The following is a 24447-nucleotide window of genomic DNA, read 5'->3' on the forward strand; positions in this document are numbered from 1 at the left end:
ATAAAAAAAACACAAAGACTAACCCACGCACAACCATATACACACACACACAATGACACACACACATTCATACATTCACACAAAAGCACACACAAACACGCACGCTCATGCACACACACACACACACACACACACACACACACAGAGAGACATGCATTCAGACATTCATACACACATACATGAACACATATACACACACACACACACACCAAGACATGCACACAGAAATCTAGGTGTGTAATGACAGTTTCAATAATGGGAGTATTATTATAATTAGGTTACGATCAGATTATTATTGCTGTTGGTGTGTAAATGTAAACACAGTCGGTGAGAAAACAACAAACTGACGCATTCACACCGCTCTGCCTCAGAAATTCACATCTAGGGAGAAACCCGAAGAGAAAGACTGATGTGTGGAAAGAGAAAGAGGAGGAGAAGCAGAGGGAAAGAGAGAGAAAGAGAGAAAGAGCTGGGAAGCCTCAGATTTAATTCAGTCCCTCGTGGGCGAAAGGCATTAGCCTACAAGATGAGCCTCAGGGTGGGGGGGGGGGGGCGTTGTGTGATGTGACTGTGGTGTTACTTTAGATGAGTCACCGCAACAACCAACCAGCCACAGCTACATCTGCAATAAGGCTGAATTAAATCCCACAACTGTTACTAAGGCAGAGTCTTGGTTTTGGTTTGATTAAGGTTATTGATTGGGATGGAGGCCTGTGATTTGTGTGTGTGTGTGTGTGTGTGTGTGTGGTGAGGGGGGGGTTGGGCATGGGGGGGGGGGTTGACCTCTTAACTCATTATACTTATTGAGAGAAAGTGGGTTGATCCAATTCCACACAAATTTTAGGTGATTAGGCGTATTCGTCAGACGAGTCAGAAAACGGGGAAATCTCATTTTGTGAAACTGCGGAGGAACGAGGAAGGAGTTAGTGAAGAAGATGAATGAGAAGAGGATGAGGCCTTTCAAAACCGCTCTCTGCAGATTGTAAATGTCTTTTTCAGATTTTATGTTCTGTGTGTTTGGAGGCGGAATAATCCCCAAGTAATTGAAAGTAATCGGATTATGTTTCTGAGTTGGATTAATCCGCTGCCTTACTTCACGGATTTCCATGAAAGTAGGTGATTGTTAATCTGTAATGGATCTGTTGGCTGTGCTGTAATGTGGCAGGTAGGTTGTCACACTTTGGCAGTCAGCGTTTGAAAGTCCATTTCTATTCACATAAGGGCTGGACGATAATTCAGTATGATCATTTATTGTCTTTCAGATGAATCATGATATGGTGATTTTCGGATATCGTGACACACAATTCTGCTGTCTGAACTGATGATAACATCCTGGTTTCACTCTCTGAGTTTTGATAGGTGGGTCAGCTGACACGGGTCACGCCCTCTATCTGCTGCTTTGTTGTGGAAATATGAAAGGGGCAGAATTTTCACTAAACTCTTAAAAAGAGAGATTGAACTGAGCTCCAAAGCAGAACAAGCTCGGATCTAGGACATAGGAGATAGCAGTCGGTCATTAAGTGTTTTGAATCTTTGTTTCTGGGTTAGATTTGGACTTAGGCTGTTGTCAGGCTTTGTTGTGGCTGAGCACTTCCTGGTTTCACTCTCTTGAGTTTCGATAGGTGGGTCAGCTGACACGGGTCACGCCTTCTATCTGTTGCTTTGTTGTGGAAATCTGAAAGGGGCAGGTTCAGCCGTGGTAACAAGTTGTGACTGGGCACAGCTGTGGCATTTCCTGGTATATAAACACGTATGTCAGTCCTTCTTGTGTGAAGACCTAATGGGGTAAAGACCTTCGAGTCTACCTGTGCGAGTCTACCTGTGCAAGACCTAATTGGGTAAAGACCTTCGAGTCTACCTGTGCGAGTCTCCCTGTGCAAGACCTAATTGGGTAAAGATCTGCGAGTCTACCTGTGCAAGACCTAATTGGGTAAAGACCTTTGAGTCTACCTGTGCGAGTCCACTGAGCAAGGACACAGATAAGCTACTCTTATTTACTCTCTTGGCCTGCCTTCTCACTCACCATGTGCTACCACTATATCCTTGTCATCCAGGGCAACCAAAAAAAACGCATCAGTCATAAAAGACAGCGCAATCCTGTTAAACTATTTGTGGTTGTCATATATCTCCCACCAGGGCTACTGGGGAACTTTGTAGTTGAACTGGACATGCTACTCTCAGCCATTCCTGAAGATGGCACCCCACTGATTGTCATGGGGGACTTGAATATCCATCTTGACAAACCCCAAGCGGTTGACTTCCTTTCTCTACTGTCCTCATTTGACGTCAAACAGGTCTCCACCGCTCCCACACACAAAGCAGGCAATACACTGGATCTGATTATGACTCGAAACTGCTCCACGGCAAATCTGACTGTCACCCCCTTACATCTGTCAGACCACTTTTTTATTCAATTCACGGTTTCCTTACCGGAACACCCTCACGTTCCGCCGCAAATGGTCTCCTTCAGCAAAACCTCGTTCTCTCACACCAGCTCAGCTCTCCAATGAGGTCTCGGCTACCACGCCCCCTCATAATGAGTTCTCCTCACTCCATGCCAATGAGGCTACAGACACACTCTGCTCCTTGCTAGCCGCCTCTCTAGACAATCTCTGCCCACTCTCATCCAAACCTGCTCGTAACACCCCCCCTAGTCCATGGCTCACCTGTGTCATCAGAGAGCAACGGGCGGGGCTCAGGGCAGCCGAGAGAAAATGGCGCAAATCCAGAGATCCCACTGACCTCAGTGACTATCAGACTCTCCTATCAGCATTCTCCTCCCATCTAAAAAGTGCCAAGACCACTTATGAAGACGCTTGGAAATTATTTTCAGCTTTTAACTCACTCCTCAACCCTCCACCACCTCCACCCTCAACCTTGCTCACTGCTGACCTCTTCACATCCTTCTTTACTGAAAGGTTTCTACCATCAGGAATCAGTTCACTGAGCCTGACCAACTCAGTATCCTGCCACCAGCTAACAGGACCTCACTCCTCTCATTTTCCCATCTCACCGAGGAGCAAGTCTCCAAGCTTCTGCTGGACTCTTGTCCCACTACCTGTCCGTTGGACCCCATACCCTCCAACCTCCTGCAGACCATTTCGCCCACACTTATCCCTGCAGTCACGCACATCATCAACTCCTCACTTACAGCAGGTGTGTTCCCCACTGCTTTTAAGTAAGCCCGGGTTACCCCGCTGCTAAAGAAACCTACACTCAGCCCATCTCAGGTTGAAAATTACAGGCCGGTTTCACTCCTCACCTTCCTTTCCAAGACACTTGAGCGTACAGTCTTTAATCAAGTCTCTGAATTCCTTTCTGAGAACAACCTGTATGATCCTAACCAGTCTGGCTTCAAACACGGACACTCTACCGAGACTGCGCTCTTGTCTATAGTGGAAACACTGCGATCAGCTAGAGCTGCTGGTCAGTCCTCTGTTCTAATGTTGCTTGACCTATCGGCTGCCTTTGACACGGTTAACCACCAAATCCTCCTCTCCACACTAGCTGAGCTTGGCTTCTCAGGATCTGCTCTCCGCTGGTTTGAGTCCTACCTCTCAGGGAGATCCTTTAGAGTGTCTTGGAGAGGGGAAGTGTCTAAATCCCACTGCTTGTCCACAGGGGAACTTCAAGGGTCAGTGCTGGGACCCCTTCTCTTTTCAATATACACCACCTCACTTGGTGCAGTCATCCGCTCACATGGCTTCTCATACCATTCTGACATGCTATGCTGACGATACCCAGCTCCTCCTATCGTTCCCGCCAGACGACCCCACAGTCTCGGCGCAGATATCGGCATGCCTCGCCGATATCTCGGCATGGATGAAGGAACGCCACCTTCAGCTTAACCTAACAAATACTGAGCTCTGTACAACAACAGATCAGTATCCAGCTCGAATCAGCTCAGCTCAATCCCGCAAAGTCTACCAGAAACTTGGGTGTCAGGATTGATAACCAACTAACCTTTAAGGAGCATGTGGCTTCTGTTGCTTGGTCATGCCGATTTGCCCTGTACAACATCAGGAAGATCAGACCCTACCTGTCTGAACATGCAGCACAACTCCTAGTACAGGCTCTTGTAATATCACGCCTTGACTACTGCAACTCCTTACTGGCAGGGCTCCCAGCATGTACGCTCAAACCTCTGAAGATGATCCAGAACGCGGCGGAGCGTCTGGTCTTCAACCGGCCCAAAAGAGCACATGTCACTCCGCTATTCATATCCCTCCACTGGCTCCCAGCTGCTGCCCGCATCAAGTTCAAGTCCTTGATGCTCGCCTACAAAGCAACAACCAAAACAGCTCCGACCGACCTGAACTCCCTCATTCAGGTCTACGCTCCCTCCCACTCACTACGCTCTGCCAAGGAGCGGCGCCTGGTGCTGCCACCACAACAAGTCTCTAGCCAGATTCTTCTTCTGTGGTTCCTCTGTGGTGGAACAAGTTACCAAACTCCATTCGATCCACAGAGTCCCTCTCAATCTTTAAGAAAAGGCTAAAGACCCAGCTCTTTAGTGAACACCTTCTCACCTGATGGACTGTGTAACCAAAAAAAAATTTAAAAAAATAAAAACTCATTATCTGCCTATATGCACTGCCTCGTAGCACCTATGTCTTGTTGGACCAGAACTTAGCTTTATGGCACTTACCCTCGTTGTTCTCTCCTGACTAGAACCTTGCTTGTGTTGTATTAAAGCGTCTGCCAAATGGGAAATTGTAATTGTAAATTGATTGACATCACACCTAACATTACAGTTCAGTTCAATGGGATGAACATTAATTTGATTATTCAACGTGCGATTTTGCATATGTGAGCCATATCATGATCAGAATCAGAATCATTTTATCGACAATAAAAGACAACATCAACCAATAAAAACAGTAATATAAAAAAACAAATAGAAACAGTAGAAGAAAAAGATAAGATCAGAATCAAATACAGAATATAGGTATTGCACTGTAAGTATTTGAATTGTTTTGAATATTGCACTATGATGTATATATCAATATAGAAAAATTACTTGTTACTATATACTAAATACTTTGATACTATCATGATATTGATTTCAACCATCAATGCACATAACCAACAACCAGCCCAAATGCACATAAACAAAATACTTTGGATGGTAAAATGGTAAAAAAAAAACAGGAAGGTGATTTTTGGAATTGACCACCGACTGTGGAGTTTATTTCTTTCTACCTTGGTTCCAGTCAGGATCTTTATACTTTAAACCAACCCAAGTAACCTTCCCAAACCCTTCTGTGTGTGTGTGTGTGTGTGTGTGTGTGTGCTTTCTAGTCTGCCCGTGTCACTGAGTGGGTTTCTGTCTGTCAGGAGCTTACCATTTTGGATGACACCTGCCATCTCCAGCTGAGGCTTAAGGCCACTCCATGCCTTCAATTATATTAGACCCATTTAGCCGCCTGTAGTAGCGTGCCACACAAAGACAGAGCCATCAAAAACATGACCCCGAAACAGTTAAGTGAAGAAAAAAAATGGTTTATTTTCTCCAGAATGCTTTGCAAATGAACCTCGCCGAACCAAAACTGCGTAGGCCGGTTCATTCGCGAAGGAGTCGGGGAAACAGTTCGGACGTGTTTTTATATACAAATCAACTGCCCAGCGAACAGACAAACAACACAAAAAAGGCACACATTGTTCAAGTACCAGGCCTACCACTGACACACATATTAAATATACAGATTCACGCTTCCACCACAATGTGCTTTTGCTCTACGGAAGGCATAATGTCGTCTCAATGCTACCACCATGGAAGGGTACAATGTTGAAGATACACAACGTTATCAGGCATTTTGGTATTTTGTGGATTTTACTCCCAGACGGTGTCAAGAAAATAAATTAACAGTAATTACCATAAATATGAACAAATCTGGAAAACAACTCACTTAGCATGAGCTTTTACAGTGGAATACCCCTCAATTTAAGAATTGTTTTGATGTCCTCCTCTCTACCAAAGCCAGTTTGAGTCTCAGTTCTGGACTTTTTTATGATTACTAATACAGAGCGGATGTCCTCGGCCATTGGAGTAACATATGCAAATTCTTAAACTTAGTGATATTCCCGTTTTTGCAGTTCCGGATAAGATTCAGCCTCTACGACTATCTATATAAGACAATAGCTACAAATCAACATTGCACTGCATACAGTAAATATATCCATATAAGGACGTCACCGTTTGTCAAGTTTAATCTAATTTGACAGAAACTTTACATTCATAACATCCGAGATCCAACCCCCGCACAGGAAAACAAAAAAAGGTCCACCATTATTTAGAGGTTTCATATAAAAATACAACATCGGTACCTTCATTTAAGAACACACAGAGAAAATACACAGAGCAATCTCTATGAGAAAATACATCAGAAACCACCACAAAACTGACAGGAATAATTTAAAAATAAAATAGTCTATTATTTAAATTACAACAAAATCCCCACAGTCTCTTTGGTTCAGTAAGGCAAAGGTGACAGTAAAACAGCATTTTTCAAAAAGTCAGAAGAGCTGAGGACGGTTATAGTGGTATCGTTATGGAGGGGGAGAGAGAGAGAGAGAGAGAGAGAGAGAGTCACATGAGGTTAAGGAATGGACCTTATTCCCACAGCAGCCTTTTTGAATTTACATCACACATTTATCATTTCACAGATTCCCCACTGAAAAACCGTATTAAAAACAAATGAATCTCAATAATCCAGAGGAATATACTGTAGGTACACATTTTAATGTAAATCCCTTATGTGAACATTTTTAGGTTCACATGTAATATACTTGGCCCACTGTAGCTAGCTTAAACTTCAGTAGAAAGAACACACACCCAGCAAGGTGCAGACATGAGGCTTTTCTAACAATTACATTTCTAATTTAAGCTGCACACTCTTCTGTTTTCTTTTAGTTTCATACTTAATTTATTCCACAGGGTCACCGAGACGAAGGCCATGGAGCTGAAAACGTTTGGTGGAATAAATAAAGCACAAAACTAAAAGAAAACAGTGTGCGACTTGAATTTTCTACCGGAATCTAGCCTAGGTAGCTAGCTAGTAACTGACTAGCTAGTACGCTAGCTAACTTCCCTGCTAAATCCAAGAAGCCATTGCAGTTGTTGTTCCCAAGATTGCTAGCTAACTTGCTAACTGTTAGGTCTATCTGAAGTCCTCACTTCAGTGTTGAAGTAATGCTAGTTTTATTAGAAGATGTTTTGTGATTTTGATGTTGTCATTGTCTTTTATGTCCTTTGGAAAATTAAAAAATTACAAATATTAAAAAAAAAAAGAAAAGTTTTATTCAATAATCTTCCAGCTAAAGTTTCCCACCCTAAGTGTGACGGAAATTCAAAATGGCCACCACAGGAATAAGGTCAATAGCAGGAGAGATGTGGAAGAGAAAAAATGTGTTGATGTGTGCATATGTGTGTGAGTGTGTGTGTGTGTGTGTGTGTGTGTGTGAGAAAAGCCTGTAATCCTCCAGGTTGAATTCTGCTTCCCTTCTGTTTGGTTCATCAACCATCACTTCAGCTCAAGTCTCTTCCTCAGGGATGAAAGCAGTCTCGCTTACAGTGAATCGGCTGGCAGGACAGTGTGTGTGTGTGTGTGTGTGTGTGTGTGTGTGTGTGTGGCTAATGCCTCGTATGTCCAGGATGGTTCTAGTTGTTGTTCAAGTCACGGTCCATTCCAGGCTTAGACAAGTGGTTTCAAAGCACAGTACAGTGTGCGTGCGTGTGTGTGTGTGTGTGTGTAGAGTCAATATATTCCTGCGTAGAGTTAGTGCAATCAAAGTGCTCAGTGCTCCTTCAACCTGTGAGACAGAGACAAACATTAACACTGCATTGATAAGCTGGGTGTCATTAAGCTGTTCACAGCAAGAAGCTCCACCGCACATCAAACAGCTGTCAGCCGGCTTCTTTCAGTTACTATCTCTTTCTTATTTTCACTGAAAACAGTGAAGGGAACTACACATTTTGTGTAATGGCTCGAGATTCTCACTTTCTACTAGGAAAAATGTGATGGAGCAGCTTATCAGATTGGAATTTTAAGAAGGAAACTCGGCAAGATTTCATAAGAAAGAACCTAAATTGGTAAATCAGATGCAATATTATGACTCTTATGTGGAATTGTCTCAGAAGATGGCTGTGTGAGAAACGGGGTGTAAAGGAGAGATGAGCAGCACAATGGGCAATAGTAATGTAGAGTGAGTAAAAAGTTGACCAATAGAAAAGCAGGACTCACTCTACAGCGGAGATGGGGCGGGATTTACTTGAGGTCAGCTCCTTCATCACGAGCCGCAGCAAAAGCTACGCAGCAGGCAGAACACACACACACACACACACACACACACAGAGTCAAATATTAGTGTATTTATTTATTTTCCTCCCTGATTTTATCTGTATGTAAAGCACAGTTCACTAAATATTCAAAGTGACATATCTCTTTCAGCAGTAGTGTAGTTGGGGGAATACACACGTATACAACAACTACATCCACCTCTTACTCTATTTAAGTATGTCGACCTATAAGACAAATTACACATGAAAGATTCAGGACGATGGGATGTGAATATGTGTGTGTGTGTGTCTGTGTGGATATATACTGTATGTTGACACTATTGTGCTTCCAGCTTGACCAAGTAGCAAATGAATTTGGTGTGTGTGTACATAGAAAACTGTTCAGGCATATGATCTGTAAGCTGGCAATAATCAAAATAATAACAATACTACTACTACTACTGCTGCTACTACTCCTACTACTACTACTCCTACCGATACTACAACTACTACTACTGCTGCTACTCCTTCCACCACAACCACTCCTGTTACTACTGCCGATACTGCTACTACTACTAATTCTGATTCCCTGGTGGTGACAGCACTCACCAGCAGAGCGAGGAAGTCAGCAGTCATCAGCATGTAGAAGACCTGGTCCCAGCCGCCTGCAGACAGCACTCCGGCCAGCAGGGGGCCCAGTGCCGCACCTGATAACACACACACACACACACACACACACACACACACACGCAGCAGGCAGGGTCACATGACTAGGGCTGCGGTCGAATAGTCAAAAAAATACGTCCTAACTCCTATTCCTAATCACTTTTCCTTGACCTCGTTGGAAAACGTCATGAGGTCAAGGAAAGATGTGAAGGAGAATTCATAAGGGCTTAGGAAAAGACAACCGCGGTGCTAAGAGAATCCCACTGCACTGACACTAGACTACGTGATTATGAGACGGAGGATGACTTAGACACTTGGCCCCGTGTGTTCTTACCGTGTTGTTTCATGCAGGCTGTATAAACGTGGACGACCCGGTGAAAAATATTGCTTCATCACCAAGGTTGGAATTGAAATAAAAAAGGAATATAGGCTACCAGTCAGAAAAGTGAAAGGAAATGGTTGTCACATTGAGAACGGTTGCTCACGCTCACCCTCCTGTCCGCTCATATTTATCCACATGAATCCCAATTAGTATGATTGCATGAAAATAATTGTTAAATTCATGCAAGATAGGCATAACATGTCAGGCCTAGAAACATACATATCATCATTCTTAAGTTTCAAACGTGTTGCATTAAAAACATCATCTGGCTAAAAACGTCTCATATCCCTTTTTCTTGAAAGACAGACTTCTGTGTTATGGTTAATATGCTGATTATGATCTGATTATAAGCCTATGCATATAATAGCTTAAGAACCACCACACAACTCAGTAAACACCTTGAGATGTTGACTTGATTGTGCTTTGAAGTAGTTCTGTCTGATCCAGGCCTTTATTAAGGCAAGAGCTTCAGCATCTGTGACTGAAGTCAAATGAATGAATGATTTTCCTAAAGGCTGCAATGCAACAACGCTCAGAATGAAGAAATAACTAATGCAAACTGAGCAGAGGTTACACTACAACGTTAACTTCACTTTGATCATTTTACAACAGCAGCGTAACGTTCATAGTTTGCCTCTGGGTTTAACATATTGTTGAAAGTTCAAAACATATAAGCATATTAGCAAGTTATGGCTTAAGATGGAAAATGCTTAATAAGCAACGGTAACATGCATGATGATCTGTGTTCCTTCTCGGTCATGATCGTTTGTTTTCGTGAACGGCCGAATGGTGCGTCGCTATAAATGTCGCTGCCGCAAGGAATTGTGGGACGACATTATCTCCTTTCCTTTCATAAAGGATGGTCCAGTGTATCCTGTGCTAAAGGAGCTAAGTAAGGAAGCATTGAAGCACCTTTCCTTAGCATTTAGAGAATTCAAACAGCTCTTATCATGGCTGACACTTAGATACTTCCGGGTCATTTCACTCAGTTAGGAACCTTCCTAAGCAAAAAAAGACTATTTGACCGCAGCCAGAGAGAGAGAGAGAGACAGGGCAGCACTGGGAACACAGGGAAAGGGAAACACAAGGAAAACACAAGGGCTAGGCTGGGACCATGACACTCATGCCTCAGGATCAGATCTTGTGCCACATATCCATGTGTTCCAGATCAGAATTGAAAAAATGAAGAAGAAAACTGAATAGAAAACGTCAGAGGGGAAAAAAAACAGAATATCTAGATAAGCCAATCAGCTAGCTGCTGACCCTCCAATATCATGAATACCATGGTCATGAATGAAAAAATAAGTCATTGCCATTTATATTTTGACCCGAGTTCCTTCTTTGCCATTCACGTTTGCCAGTTAGCTAACAAGTGTGGTTATTTGGCTCCGCCCACTGATGTTTAAAGAGTAACTAAACCCCACCCAAATTTGTGGTGAAGCCTGACACCTAATGGTGAAAAGTAGGGTACTGAACTGGTCATCTGCTATTGGCTGGTCTCTGTGCCCTGTGATGTCACCTTCCATAAAGTACAACAGGTGGTGACATCACCTGGCACAAAGACCAGCCAATAGGAGAAGGCCAGTTCAGTACCCTACTTTTTACCATTAGGTGTCAGGGTTCACCAAAGATTTGGGTTTGGGGTTTAGTTACTCTTTAACTAAACCAATCAGATTATTTCTGCCTCCAAAGCGGCTCTGCCTTCGAGAAATATTTTTACAAATAAAACGCCAATCTGCGCTCTTCTCTATTGCAGCCCCGATTTGTGATCCGGGTTGAATAAAACTACATTTTCGCATAAAGCTCTTCCTCAGTGCAGCTTTAAGACAGCGTTTCGATCGTGACATCACCGTCTGAAACTGTATTTTAACCGTTTTTAGCTGTTTTATGTTCAGTTTGGTTTTTTTGGTTTTTTTTTCGGCTCACAGTGACCTTCGGCTGTCGCTCGCCGTCCAGATTTTCCACTGGGCGTCGCGGCAGAACGCCGTCACTTCAGACAGGAAACACATGACACATGACACATGACACATGACACATGACACATGACACATGACACCGCTCCGCCCCGCCGCCCCGCTGAACCGCAGCAAAGCAGGTGAAACGGCCCTTTATCGCTAACGGCAGTAATGACAATTGCCCCGGTCTCATGAGGAGAAAACACTAAACACAGACCCAAGGTTATGGACGCACACACACACACACACACACACACACACACACATACATGCACACAGGCACACGCTGATTGGGTACTTTGTGTCTTTGTGTGTGTATGTGTGTAAGCAAGTGTTAACGTGTGTGTGTGTTAATGTGGGTGTGTGTATGTGTGTGTGTGTGTGCATTGAGACACCTTTCTAGATCAAACGTGTGTGTGTGTCTGTGGGGGGGGAGGGGGGTCTTGCTATCTTATCTTAGGTTAAAATCTGAAACCTTTTATTTGACAGACAAACATCATCTGAGGGTTGATAATCTGCCATTTAAATGGTTTGTGTGTGTGTGTGTGTGTGTGTGTGTGTGAATGAGTGTATGTCTGTATTTGCCATATGTTGTTCACACTTTAACGCAAAAACGCTTGGTTCCACACAAACACACACAAAGTACCCAACTAGTGTGTGTGTGTGTGTGTGTGTGTGTGTGTGTCTTCCCACTTGAGGTAGAGAGTGGGAGGAAAAGTACAGCATGTCTGATCAGGAGGACGGGGGAGGAATTTCAGTGTCGCACCGCCTCCACTCTCTCCACTGACCTGTGTGTGTGTTTGTGTGTGTGTGTGTGTGTGTCCTGTTGTGTTGAAGGTCACCGTACCGAGTGATGCCTCTGACTGGAGGACAGCTTGCTGGTGAGTCCCAGGGGCTACACACACACACACACACACACACACACACACACACACACATATGCACACTAGAGACGTTACAATAAATAGAAACAGGAGCTGAATACACATCAAGGCAATTAATGCTGATGCAGATCGCACGCACACACACACACACACGCACAAATCGACACACACACACACACACACACACACACACACACACAGATAAACACATGTACACACACAAGCACACACACACACACATACACTCTAACACACAAAGAAAAAACACATAAACACAAGCATGAAGGTATGCAAATGCACAGAAAATGCTGATGTAATAAGTGTAATTGTTAACATTATTAACAGGCATCCACACACACACACACACACACACACACACACACACACACACCTGCAGTCACAATGTTAAACTAGCTTGGTTTGCCCTAGTTCATGGCCAATGTTTTACTTAATCAGAAGGAAATCTCTGTTTTTTCAGCTCATTGGTTGTGAGTGGGGGAGGATTTTGTTTTTAGCAGAAAGTGAGCGGTTGGAAAAGTCTGGGTGAGGAAAGTGAAGGAGAAACACGCTCTCCAACCCCCAACTGCTAAAGCAGCTCCCAGTGTGAAAGTGTGTAACTGTGTGGGTCTGAGTCTCATTCAGTCTGCATCTTTGTCACTCAGCCTCATCACTGTGGTGTTTCTGCACTGCACTTCGCACAGATCACCTGTCAATCAAGCAGTGTGGGCGGAGCTTGGATTTTCTGTTGATGCGGTTTGAGTGTCAGACTACTACTACTAGGTCGGCCTCAGCTGGACTTTCTTTCAATCTATTAATGCCTTTATCCCTCCATTGTGCAAAACCAGCATCAGTAGATCCAGGCTGAAAATCAGGGTTGTTTATAATTGGAGTAAACACCGATGTCAATTTTGACCTTCCCTCAAGTCGAGACACCAATCGCCAGGCTCTAACTGTATTAAGAGTGATAGGGTTATCACAATTTGTCTTTATAATTTTTAAATCCTTAAAAAATAATAGATCCCTCAATGGAACTGTTGACAAAGAGGCTTCAACATCCAACCAGATAGAGTCAATGTCACTAGTAATCCAATCAAAAATATATCTCATATGAGCACATAGCTGATATTTTCCAATATCTGGTAAATCTAATCCCCCAACACAACCAGGTAATTTTAATACATCCATCTTAAGCTTCGGTCTGAGCTGGACTTTCAAAAGGCCGCTCCGCACACTCCACTCCTCCATGAGGCCGGCCGGCTCGCTGGTCTTCTCCGCTCCGGTGTCCTTTTTCAGTCCCCCGACATACGAGGTCTTCTGCCCGCCGCGCCTCTTCTTGCCGTGAGTTGGTTCACCACAGGAGAACCTGATGGGCCCCGAGCTCCAGGGGGCCTCTGGCAACGACCTGCCGGCTGCATTCTTCGTGCTGCTGTCTTGTCACCGACCCTCGGGAGCTCGCCGTAAAGGACGGTGTTGTTCACATGTTCCCGCCAGGAGATGCCAAGTGCCAGATTTTGACCCCTCTCGCCATGTGGGGAGCCCCAAATCTTCTTCAGGTCATTGAAAGCCTTCCACCCCTTGGCCTTCCGTATTTTGATGTCCTGCTCAGATGAGTTGGACCCAAGATATATTTGAAGTCCTTGACCTCCTTCAGCTCTCGACCTTCCAGTGTCTTCTAGGGTTGGGCGATGTCTACCAAATTGGCATATGACGATGTCCACAGTGAAACATCGCGATGGACGATGACATCGAACAAGAAAAGATGTTCTTCCATATGTCTGTAATGAAACGGACAAGGCTCTCATGTGAGCTTTTATACTTTTTACATGTATGTAGCCTATGTTGGATATTAATTACCATTTCTATTTTTTGCACATTGGAGCCACACACGATTTACTAAGGCAGGCGCAAACCAGGTAGATTTAAAAATTAATTTTATGTCTGCGCCTAAATTAAAACATGCTTTCACTGGGCGGTAAACAGCGTGATCAAATAAGCTGTTTTTTCTTTAGTAAATCAGGTGCAAGAGCTATTATAATAGTTAGAATAAACCCATCCTTCATTTTTGCGCTTTCTGGCTGACACTCCTTAAAAAACATATTCATCAGTTCTATGGATAAATGTTTTGATAAAGTACTCTTATTGGCTTTTTACTCGCGAAGCTTATATTGCACTTTCAGTGATGCAGGTTGGGGGGGGGGGCTTTCAATCACGATGTTGTGATGTAGAAGGCTCAGTGGTCGATGACTGTCGTCCATCGGACCAACCCTAGTGTCTTCAGGGGCGCATTCTCAGGTGTGTTGTACATGACGACCTGTCTTCTTAGCGTTCAGGCAGAGGCCCACCTGACTGCATTCAGCCTCCACTTGGAGGAGCAGCACTTGCGCCTGTCCCACCTCGTCAGAGAGAAGTGCGATGTCGTCCGCAAAGTCCAGGTCTGTCTCCACAACTGCTGGATGGCGTCTTGACCTCCTCAGAACGATGGTAAATCCGAGCTCGTCCTCTCACCCGACTATGGCTCTCCGCAGTGCGAACTCAAGGACGATGATGAACAGGAAAGGTGCTAGTGTATCCCCTAGTGTCAGAGGAATTGGAGGAAAGCTGGAGATCTTAGTTTACTCCCCTTTTTATTCACTAACACATCACTGCTAGGAAGAGTGATGCTGTTCCCCTTCATCTCCATTCTAAACGCCCTCTGGTTATATTATAAATATACTGATACCTGGTAGGCTTGGGGGAAATGATACTAATACTAATACTAATAACAATCATTCTCCCTTGTTTTGTTGTTAATCGAGGAATTGAAGCTTAATATGTGAAATGTAACATGTCGCTGTTGTCGGGTAAAAACCTTGTATCTCTAAAATGTCAATTATTTTTCACTTTATTCAGTGGGTTTTGAAATGGTTTCATCATCCCTGGGGTTGTTACATTTTCTCAACCCATAGAAAACCAAATAATCCTCCAACTGAAGTGAAAACATGAAAATCACCAATCAGACTGGAGGATTTCACCCATGACGATGTGCAACATACAGCAACACTGTGGCTGGTTTGTCTGTTACTCAGTCACACACACACACACACACACAAATGGCAGACATATACTCTTGCACAAATCCCGGCACAAAGTCATGTGTGCACACAAGTGGTTCACATTCAACTCTCTCTCTCGCTCTCTCTCTCTCACACTCACACACACACACACACACACACACACACCTGGGAAAACATCTATAAAAAGCGCCTCGTCTCATATCCACTCCATTCCCGCAGTTCAAAGCCATATAACTAGACAGCCATTTGTTTTATGGTGACTTGACACGTTACTGGTGCTGGACCGGCCGGGCCATCGCGGTTCCTGCTTCCTGCTTCCTGGTTCTGCCGTCCTGATAAAAAAAAAAAAAAAAAAGTGTCCTCCTCTTCCCTCGCTTCTCCACCACTCCTCGCTCTCCGCTCTGCAGCACAAATCACAGTGTTCAGGATGAGCAGCTGAAGCCTCTGGTGGGAAGAGATCGCACCGTAGTTTTCCACTAAACTCGTAAAAGTGGAGTAAAGGGGAAGTAAACAACTGTGCCGCTTCATCAGAGGCCACCATCATAAAGTATGTTTGAAGGTTTAAAAATAGTCAGAATAGCCATAAAATCTGTTTGTGTGGGAGATTTTTAAACAGAATCTGACAGAAATGAATGTTTGCGTTTGAAGCAGAAGGAGGTCATGACTGTCACTGACATTTCTGTTTGTCTGTTAGCCAGATATTTCAAAAAGCTATCAATTTATTTGGATTACATGTGGGAGACAGGTCCTTGGCCCTAGGATCACTTGGTTAGATTTTGGTTGTGATCCAGATCTGGGATTTCCTCTGTCGTGTTATGGTTACTGCTACGTGGGAAATCACTACGAAATCACCCCTCGGCATGTACTACGTCACATTCACGTAAACCATTACACCACATCTCCCCTTTCAAGTATATCAAAACATATTTAGTTTGGTGTATTAGACCTATTATAGAACAGTGGTTCTCAACGTAGGGTCCGGGGACCACCAGAGGTCGTTGAGGCAGTTACAGGGTGTCCCCAGCAAAGTGATGAATGGTAAACTTCACTATTATTTCATTTACAAGAAGTTAACACCATTAGATAATGTAGAAGAATGACTGTTTTGATCATAGTTTCTCTGTTATCTCTCTACCTACAATACAATCATGGCGTTCTGGACAAAATCATATATAGCTAACAATAAAGATATTCTTAGATTTGGGTTCGAGAGACAAAATCTCACCAAATGGGGGTCCGTGGCCCTAATGTGGACTAAATTATGGGTCCTTGATTGATCTGAGGCATTCTCACAACACAGTAACATTAACATTGTTGAACATTTTTTTTCTTTCTTTACAACACACTAACAAAGTCCAGTCTATGTGGTTTCACTACTACTCTACCAAATCTGGTTCTGACTGTAGTGCAATCTAGACTAGGCTCAGGTGTTGGAAGACACCGCTGTGTGTGTCGGTGCGGGCGTCTGAGTGTCTTGTGTGCCCTCAGGTCTGTCCATAGGGATGAGGTGATGGCGGTTCCTGCGAACAGTTCCATGAGGCACGTCCACCATGTATGAACATGGTGCTGAGTGTTCACCCACTACTGTGACAGTGGGCTCTGTTACCTTTGCATCAGTCACCCACACTTGTTCTCCAGGTGGGAGGTAGCTGAGCTCATGCGCTCGGGGACGCTTGTTAAAACGTTTTTGATCTGCACTCCTCCTCTCCTTCTCCTTCGAAATGACGGCTGTGCTGTCAGGGAGTAACGGGTTCAGTAGAGATGGGAGGGATGGCACAGTGGAACAAAGCTAGCATCCCATCAACAGTTGAGCTGGACTGAAGCTGTTTTGGAGTAGGGTGGCACGATATGCTAGCAAAGCAAGGAAGGGATCTGTGGCCTTTGTGAGGAGGTTTTTGACAGTGTGAACTGTTCAGCCTCTCTGTTGCTTTGTGGGTAATGTGGACTGCTGGTCACGTGTCTAAATCCGTATGCTGTAGCGAAGGCTGACATGTTACACCCTGAGAATTGTGGCCCGTTGTCAGTCATTAGGATCTCGGGCACTCCATGGCGTGCGAATATAGATTTGAGGTGGACCGTAATGTCGATGGACTTTGTGGTTAAGGTTTGCTATTTCCACGTACCTTGAGTAATAGTCCACTACCAGCAGGTACATATTTCCTTCTAGCGTGAACAGATCCGCCCCTAGCTTTTGCCAGGGTCTCTCTGGGAGATCTGTCGGAATCAGTGGCTCTGTGTGGTTAGTGCGTTCCTTAATGCATGTTCTACAGTTCAAAACAAGTTCATTCAGTTGCTGGCTCAAGCCAGGCCACCACACGCTCTGCTGCGCGCGCTCCCTGGACTTTGCCACGCCTTCATGCCCCTTGTGTAGTTTACTGAGGACATCGTTTCTTAAGGCTGGCAGGATGGCTAATCTCGTCCCCTTCAACAGGAGACCATCTTGCACAGTGAGGAAGGCGTGCTCTGCCTGGTACAGCTTTAACATACCTTCACATGAGCTGGACTCAGGCCATCCGCCCTGGCACATCTTCATGACCTTGGAGCACACACTGTCCGCTTTAAGATGCTCTCTCAGACTGTCCATGTAGGAAGCACTTGCTGGTATGGTTTCCATGATGCTATCCACATACTATAGATGTTTGTGCTCTCCATGAGCTCCCTGTCTGTGTTAGATGTGTGTTCGCAGCGGTGCGTGTGACAGTGTGTCCACAGGTTCTTTCCAGGAACATGACAGATCATGTAGGAGTATCTCATGAGTCTCATCCTGAAGCGCTGGATCCGTGGAGGTAAGACGTCCAAAGCTTGGGCCCCCAGGAGACTCAACAGTGGTTTGTGGTCGGTCTCCAGTTCAAAGTGCCGGCCTATGAGAAAGTCTCTGAATCACTTGTAGGCCCACGTGAGCCCCAGAGCCGCTTTCTCCACCTGCGCATATCTCTGTTCAACTGGTGAGAGAGAACGTGACGCATAGGTGACGGGCCTCCATTCATCGCTCACCTTTTGCAGCAAAACCGCACCTAGTCCGAAAGAAGACGCGTCTGCTGACACTTTGCTGTCTTTGTTTGGGTCATATAGGGCTAACACAGGTGTGTGTGATAGCTCCTCCTTCAGGCTGCTAAAGGCTTTGTGTTGGTCAACTCCCCAGAACCAGTGGTTCTTCTTTGAGAGTAAGTCTCTGAGAGGTTGGTCCTTCTCTGCAAGCTGTGGGATGAGCTTTCCCAGCTGGTTCACCATTCCCAGGAAGCTGCGTAGTTCACTTGTGTAAGTTGGCTCTGCCATTTCTCTGACTGCTGCTGTTTTGGCTGGGTCTGATTTAACTCCTGCCTCTGAGATAATGTGGCCCAGGAATTTAACTTCTCTTCTTGACAGCTCACATTTCTCCATGTTGAGGGTTATGCCTGCTTTTTCTGCCCTCGTCAACACTGCATGAAGACGGGAATCATGCTCTTCCTGTGAGCGCCCCCAGATCAAAACATCATCCATATTGCAAACTACGCCCTCTAGACCCTCAGTAACCTCTGTTGACATCCTGTTTTGGAAATGTTCAGGTGCAGAAGCTATCCCAAACGGCAGCCTGTTAAAGTGATAACGCCCAAATTGCGTGATGAAGGTCGTTAACTTGGCGGACTCCTCTGCTAGCGGGATTTGCCAGAAGCCCATATTGCAATCAAGCTTGCTGAAGATACGAGCACCAGCTAATGAGCCAAGAGTCTGTTCAACAGAAGGGAGTATGCACTTTTCTCTATGTACTGACTCGTTGAGCTTGGTGAGGTCGACACATATGCGAGGGTCGGCTGTCTTTTTAGGCATCACCACCATGCCTGAGCACCAATCAGTGGGCTCTTCCACTCTGCTGATGACTCCAATCCTCTCCATACGCTCTAGTTCTCTCTTGACGTTGGGCAGTAATGGAAGGGGAACACGCCGCGGTGTCTTTAGAGAAAACGGCACCGCGTCAGGTTTCAGTTTGATGGTGTATGGCTGCTGCATTAGACCCAGACCACTGCACAACTTTGGGTATCTGTTTTTCATAGTCTCTATATCAACGCTGCCTACTCGAGCTACCAGCCCTAGCTCTTCACTAGCAGGTCTGCTGAGTAAAGCTTGGTGCAAGCCTCTGATCACATACACATCCTCTTCTCTCTGTTTTTCTCCTTTGTGTAGCGTTACGTTTGTGAACCCCAGCACGTCTAGCGGGGTACGTCCCGGTCCCAGTAGGGGTCTCCTTGCTGTCTTAAGCATCGGCTTGTCACTTTCGAATACTGTATTGAGCACATAGTCTGGAATAACAGTCACGTCAGCACCGGTGTCAATTTTAAATGTGACCTTTCTGTCCTTTAACTTTAAATCCACCATCCATGGATCTCCATCTGCTGCTATTGTGCCAAGGAATATGCTGTCCTCCTCTTCCTGCACCTCGTACACAGCTTTCGATGATGCACACACTCGTTTGTAATGTCCTTTTTTTCCGCATAAATGACACATTACCTCATTAGCTGGATGCTGTGCTTTGGGATGTGAGGGACTTTTCCCACATTTGGAACATTTAGACACTCTGTTATTCTCTGTGCGCCCTTGGCTAGGCTTATCACCTTGATTATGTTTCCTCTTTTCCTGAAACTGTTTTCCTTTGCTCATAACTCTATCCACTGAGCATGTCTCTCTTTTACTCACTGTGTCCCCGCGCAGGTTGCTCTGCTGCTGTTTCACTGCTTCCGTCTGCCTTGCCATCTCAATCACTCTCGCCAACATAAGATCTTTATCCAACTGCATGCGCTCCGACGCAGGTCTGTTAGCCCTACTACTAGCCTACTGGTCTGCACTCCATAATTGCAATGTTCAGCCAACGAGTATAAAGCAGTCCACAGTTTCATTTTCCGAGTCCACAGTTTCATTTTCTCCCTGCTTTCTCATGTTAAAAAGTGCTCTTTCATATATCACGTTTTTCTTAACGATGAAGAAACCATGAAATCTGTCTCTTACCGCGGCATATTGCTGTTGCTGCACGTCAGACAGGTTCAATCCTTTCAGCACATCATCTACTTCGTCACCCATACAGTACACGAGGGTGTTTACCTGGTTTGCTTCCGTGGTTGTGTGGAGATTACTAGCTTGCCGAAAGCACTCAAACCTCCTGATCCATTTCTCCCATTCATGGGGTTTGGTGAAGTCGAACGGCTCCGGTGGCTGGATGCTGAACGTAGCACTCGGGCCAGGGACGGGTCCTTGTCCTCCCCCCGCGGCTGCTCCCGCTCCTTCCATTAGCAGCGATGGTAACAGCTAGCGCCTGCTCGTTGACTTTCCCCCTTTTCTTTTCCCAACCAGGCTTCTACCAAAACACAGGTGACTTTCTCTCTGGATACACTATCCCACTTCTGACACCATGTCGTGTTATCGTTACTGCTACGTGGGAAATCACTATGACAGTGTATCTTTGCGAAATGTCTCTTTATTAACAGCCACGTGCAACACACTGTACTCCTGCCAGGCTAACGTGCCCCTGCCCAGAAACCCCAGGATGCCCCTCGGCATGTACTACGTCACATTCACGGAAACCATTACACCACATCCTCCATTAAGACGCTCTTCGTTCTTTAGCTGTAGCTATTATGCTGCGTTCACGTGCTGCTGGGAAAGTCCGACATCCGGCACTTCTAAGTCAGCTGCTAAACAGCGCTGCATTCACATGCTATTTTTGCTTTTGTCAGAAAATCAAACCCTGAAGACAAACGATGAACAAACATAAACCGTTGTGGAGCTAAAGCTTTGCAGGTTGGTAGAATTGTTCAGCGTTAGCAGAGGTTTACACTCTATCAAGTACAATCTAGTTTATTTTGATGTATTTTTGATAGCTGCCCCATATTACTTTGCATTCAGCTAGTTAGACCATGTTTCGCAGTTTGATAATACAGTATACATCAGTTAAACACAATTCCTTATAATAGGCCAAAACTTTTCACACAGTACAGCTTTTTCATTCAAGTGGATCAATGCAGCGTCTTGATTTAACACTGCAGAGTCTTCCAGATAATTCCTCTGCAGGGAGGAGGAGCAGAGCGCAGTGCTGCAGCTACCATGTGAAGAAGTGCAACTTCACGCTGTAAACAGATGCGTCATTGTCCCCCACCGAAGGGGGGACTATGGATCGGTCTCTGTCTGTTAGTTCGTTTGTTTGTTAGTCACACTGTAATGTTAACTTTGTGCCGTGTGCTGACAATGAATGGGGACTCAGTGGTAAAGCAGGTCATACAGTTAAAGTTATCATACAATGTGGGGGACAATGAATGGGGACTCAGTGGTAAAGCAGGTCATACAGTTAAAGTTATCATACAATGTGGGGGACAATGAATGGGGACTCAGTGGTAAAGCAATCCAGTTTAAGTTATCATAGGTAACATAATACTCTACACACTTGGAGACATCAGACTGGGTTGATGTGTTGAAGTGAGAGTCAATGGAGAATTTTTGGGCAAACCTCTAACCACAAGACACTGTAGTTATTGTCCAGTTGTTGGACTGTTGTTCTGTTATTGCATCATCACTGCACTACCACTGTGCCTCAGTGTTGACTACTTATATCATATTACCACTTACCTACTGTGCAATACCATATATCACTTATCATTTAGCATTTATATTATTCATAACACTCACGCTCCTGGTGTTGTATGTTATATTGTATATTGTATTATAAATTGTATTGTGTAATGTACGGATTGTATTTTTTGCGTATTGTAGTTCTTATATTTTGTACTGTATTGAGTAAAAACAGGACAATTACAGTTACTACATTTCAAGATATAACTTGTAAGCCTAATTCTGCGGAGACTAGGCAACAGAAATATATGGTCAATCTGTCCTTTCATTGTCCCATACAAAAATGCTTATACAATTTCACCCATATTTCAAGAACACTCAGCAATCACTGACCCAAGGGTGGAACTACATCACTGGTGGGGGACAACATGTTTACTATTTGCTTGTTTAAAAGCTAAAAAAAGACTAAAAAGACTAAAGGATGTAATCAATAGATTATGGCCAAGATTATGATGAATTACCATTATCAGATAATAGCCTCAGATTAAGATTATAATTAATAATAGATTGTGATCAGGTTATTGATTCTGATCACATTATGATGATGAGCTACAGTCAGAGATTAGCAGAGAGTCTGGGAAGCCTTCAGACCCAAGAGCCAAAATATGTTGGTTTATTTACAAATTTGTATTTAAATCTTATTATATAAAGACTGTGAGCTGTGTGCTGTACAATCAGAGTTAAAAATGAGATGAAATTAAATCAGTTTTTGCAGTGTCTGGATTGAAGTAAAGCACGTCAGATCCTTTCCCATGCTGTCAGATTTGATTTTGATTACTTTACTGCAGACTGAGTTTCATTCTCAGTTATTATTATATGCAGGTGGGTGCTATACATCAGTGTTTCTTAAACTACAGGTGGATCTAAAATGCCCTGTGTTTGTGTTTCTGCTGGATCACATGACTAAACTATATCCACCACATTCGGGTCCCAGGCTGAAAAGGATGTCTGATGTTAAAGAGCCTCTGCGCAAAGACCTTCCAGTTTTTAATTTGGAAGAAAATAAATTAAATGTTAAATTGAATGATTTGACAGTTGAAGCCTCGAGATGAAAGCCCGTAAGTCAGGCTTGACAGTCTTTTGAACAGTCAGCGTTGGACTCAACCCAAATCATCAGGAGTGTGACTGTTTTACATCACCTGAAATTAGTGTTGTAGTACTCGAGATCGGTCTTGGTCTCGAGACCGGTCTTAAGACCACATTTTGCTGGTCTCGGTCTCGTCTCGGACTCGACTGCATTTTTACTCGGTCTTGACTCGGTCTCGGACAAAGAGGACTCGGAATTTTATTTCAAGACCAGTCGAGACCACAAGTGCAGTAACATCATTACCTGCCGGTGCATTGTCTGATTTATTTATCTTTTACTGTGATTGGATATAAAACTTTCCCCTTCAAATTGCAACCGATAACTTGGCTTATTTTAAGTTTGAAAGTTTATTAACCATTAAACGCTGCCACCCTCACTCACCCCCCTCTGAGCTGCGCCAAGAAAGAGAACGCAGGATACAGGAGGAGAGAGCACCATGTGTGGCTGAGGAGGAGAGAATGAGAATAATACAATTTGCCTACAGAAATCACAGAGTTTTGCAAAACAGTTCTAAGAACAAGCACCGATTCCATACAGGCACATGGCCCGTTCAATTCAACGCGCTGCATTAAAGTATTGCGACACAGTTATCAGTTAAATTATAATTTCACTAATGTTAGGCTTAAATTCCACAAGGTAATAACGTTACCGTTAAAGTCTGTAGTGCAGCAGAAGACGTGTTATCAGGTTACTGTTTATACGTTACTAACACAGGCAAGTAAATTGTGGAATTTTAAGTTTCACTTTCGTCTGCACAGCGGGGCTCTGGCAGATTGAGTAGGGGAGAGCGGGGCAAGTTGGCACATTGGTCAAAGTCAAAACACTATAACATAAAAACAATTTGTAGCCTATACATGACAGTAAGTTTATGTTTCTTCTCATTTCAGGAATCAAAATAATTATACATTGTGACATAAAAGCAAGGGTCAGCTATAACCTGATAATAATTTTTAATGTTTTAGTGAAGCTATCTGCTCAGGGTTTTTTAACACTTCTGTTTCATTCTGCCCGCTGTCTTGAGCCTTTCCAAAGGTCAGTGAAATCGAATTGCAATGTTTCAAAGGATTGCCTTCTGTCACTGAGTACATACTGTACATCCATTTGTATTTTACTTAAATTCCTAAATAATGCTTTCTTTCTTTTTGAATTTTAGCAGAGAAATGGTGTAAATGTTGAGCCATCACTCTGATTACATGGTCTTGAAAATGGACTCGCATTGGTCTGGTCTCGGTCTCGACTCGGTCTCGCCCCCCTTCGGTCTTGGTCTTGACTCGGTCTCGCCCCCTCAAAGTCTTGGTCTTGACTCGGACTTGATACGCTCTGGTCTTGGTCTTGACTCGGTCTCGGTTTAGGTGGTCTCGACTACAACACTACCTGAAATGATGATGTCACATCCTGTTTTTAACCAGGAACACACACCACACACTCACAAACTCACAGTAACATTTAAAACTTAAATAAACCAACATATTATGGCTCCGGTTGGCATTTCTGTAACGATCCAATCAGCTATGTCATTCCGGCCAGACCGGCTTAATCAATCACAGA

The 24447-nt window shown here is 44.2% G+C and overlaps 1 long non-coding RNA gene across 1 annotated transcript; it reads right to left on the reverse strand.

Moving 5' to 3' along the window:
• Nucleotides 1–5486: 5486 nt before the first annotated feature.
• On the reverse strand, nucleotides 5487–8993 carry LOC139643466 (uncharacterized). The gene is made up of 3 exons (XR_011695081.1): nucleotides 8888–8993; nucleotides 8244–8308; nucleotides 5487–7812 (listed from the first exon to the last, which is right to left on the reverse strand). It is a non-coding gene; the product is annotated as an uncharacterized lncRNA (long non-coding RNA).
• Nucleotides 8994–24447: the final 15454 nt, after the last annotated feature.

This window comes from Centroberyx affinis, unplaced genomic scaffold (assembly GCF_046629955.1).
Source record: "Centroberyx affinis isolate AG114_WGS23_722 - 3 ecotype Tasmania unplaced genomic scaffold, CSIRO-AGI_Caff_v1 ptg000614l_1, whole genome shotgun sequence".
Lineage (NCBI taxonomy): Eukaryota > Metazoa > Chordata > Actinopteri > Beryciformes > Berycidae > Centroberyx > Centroberyx affinis.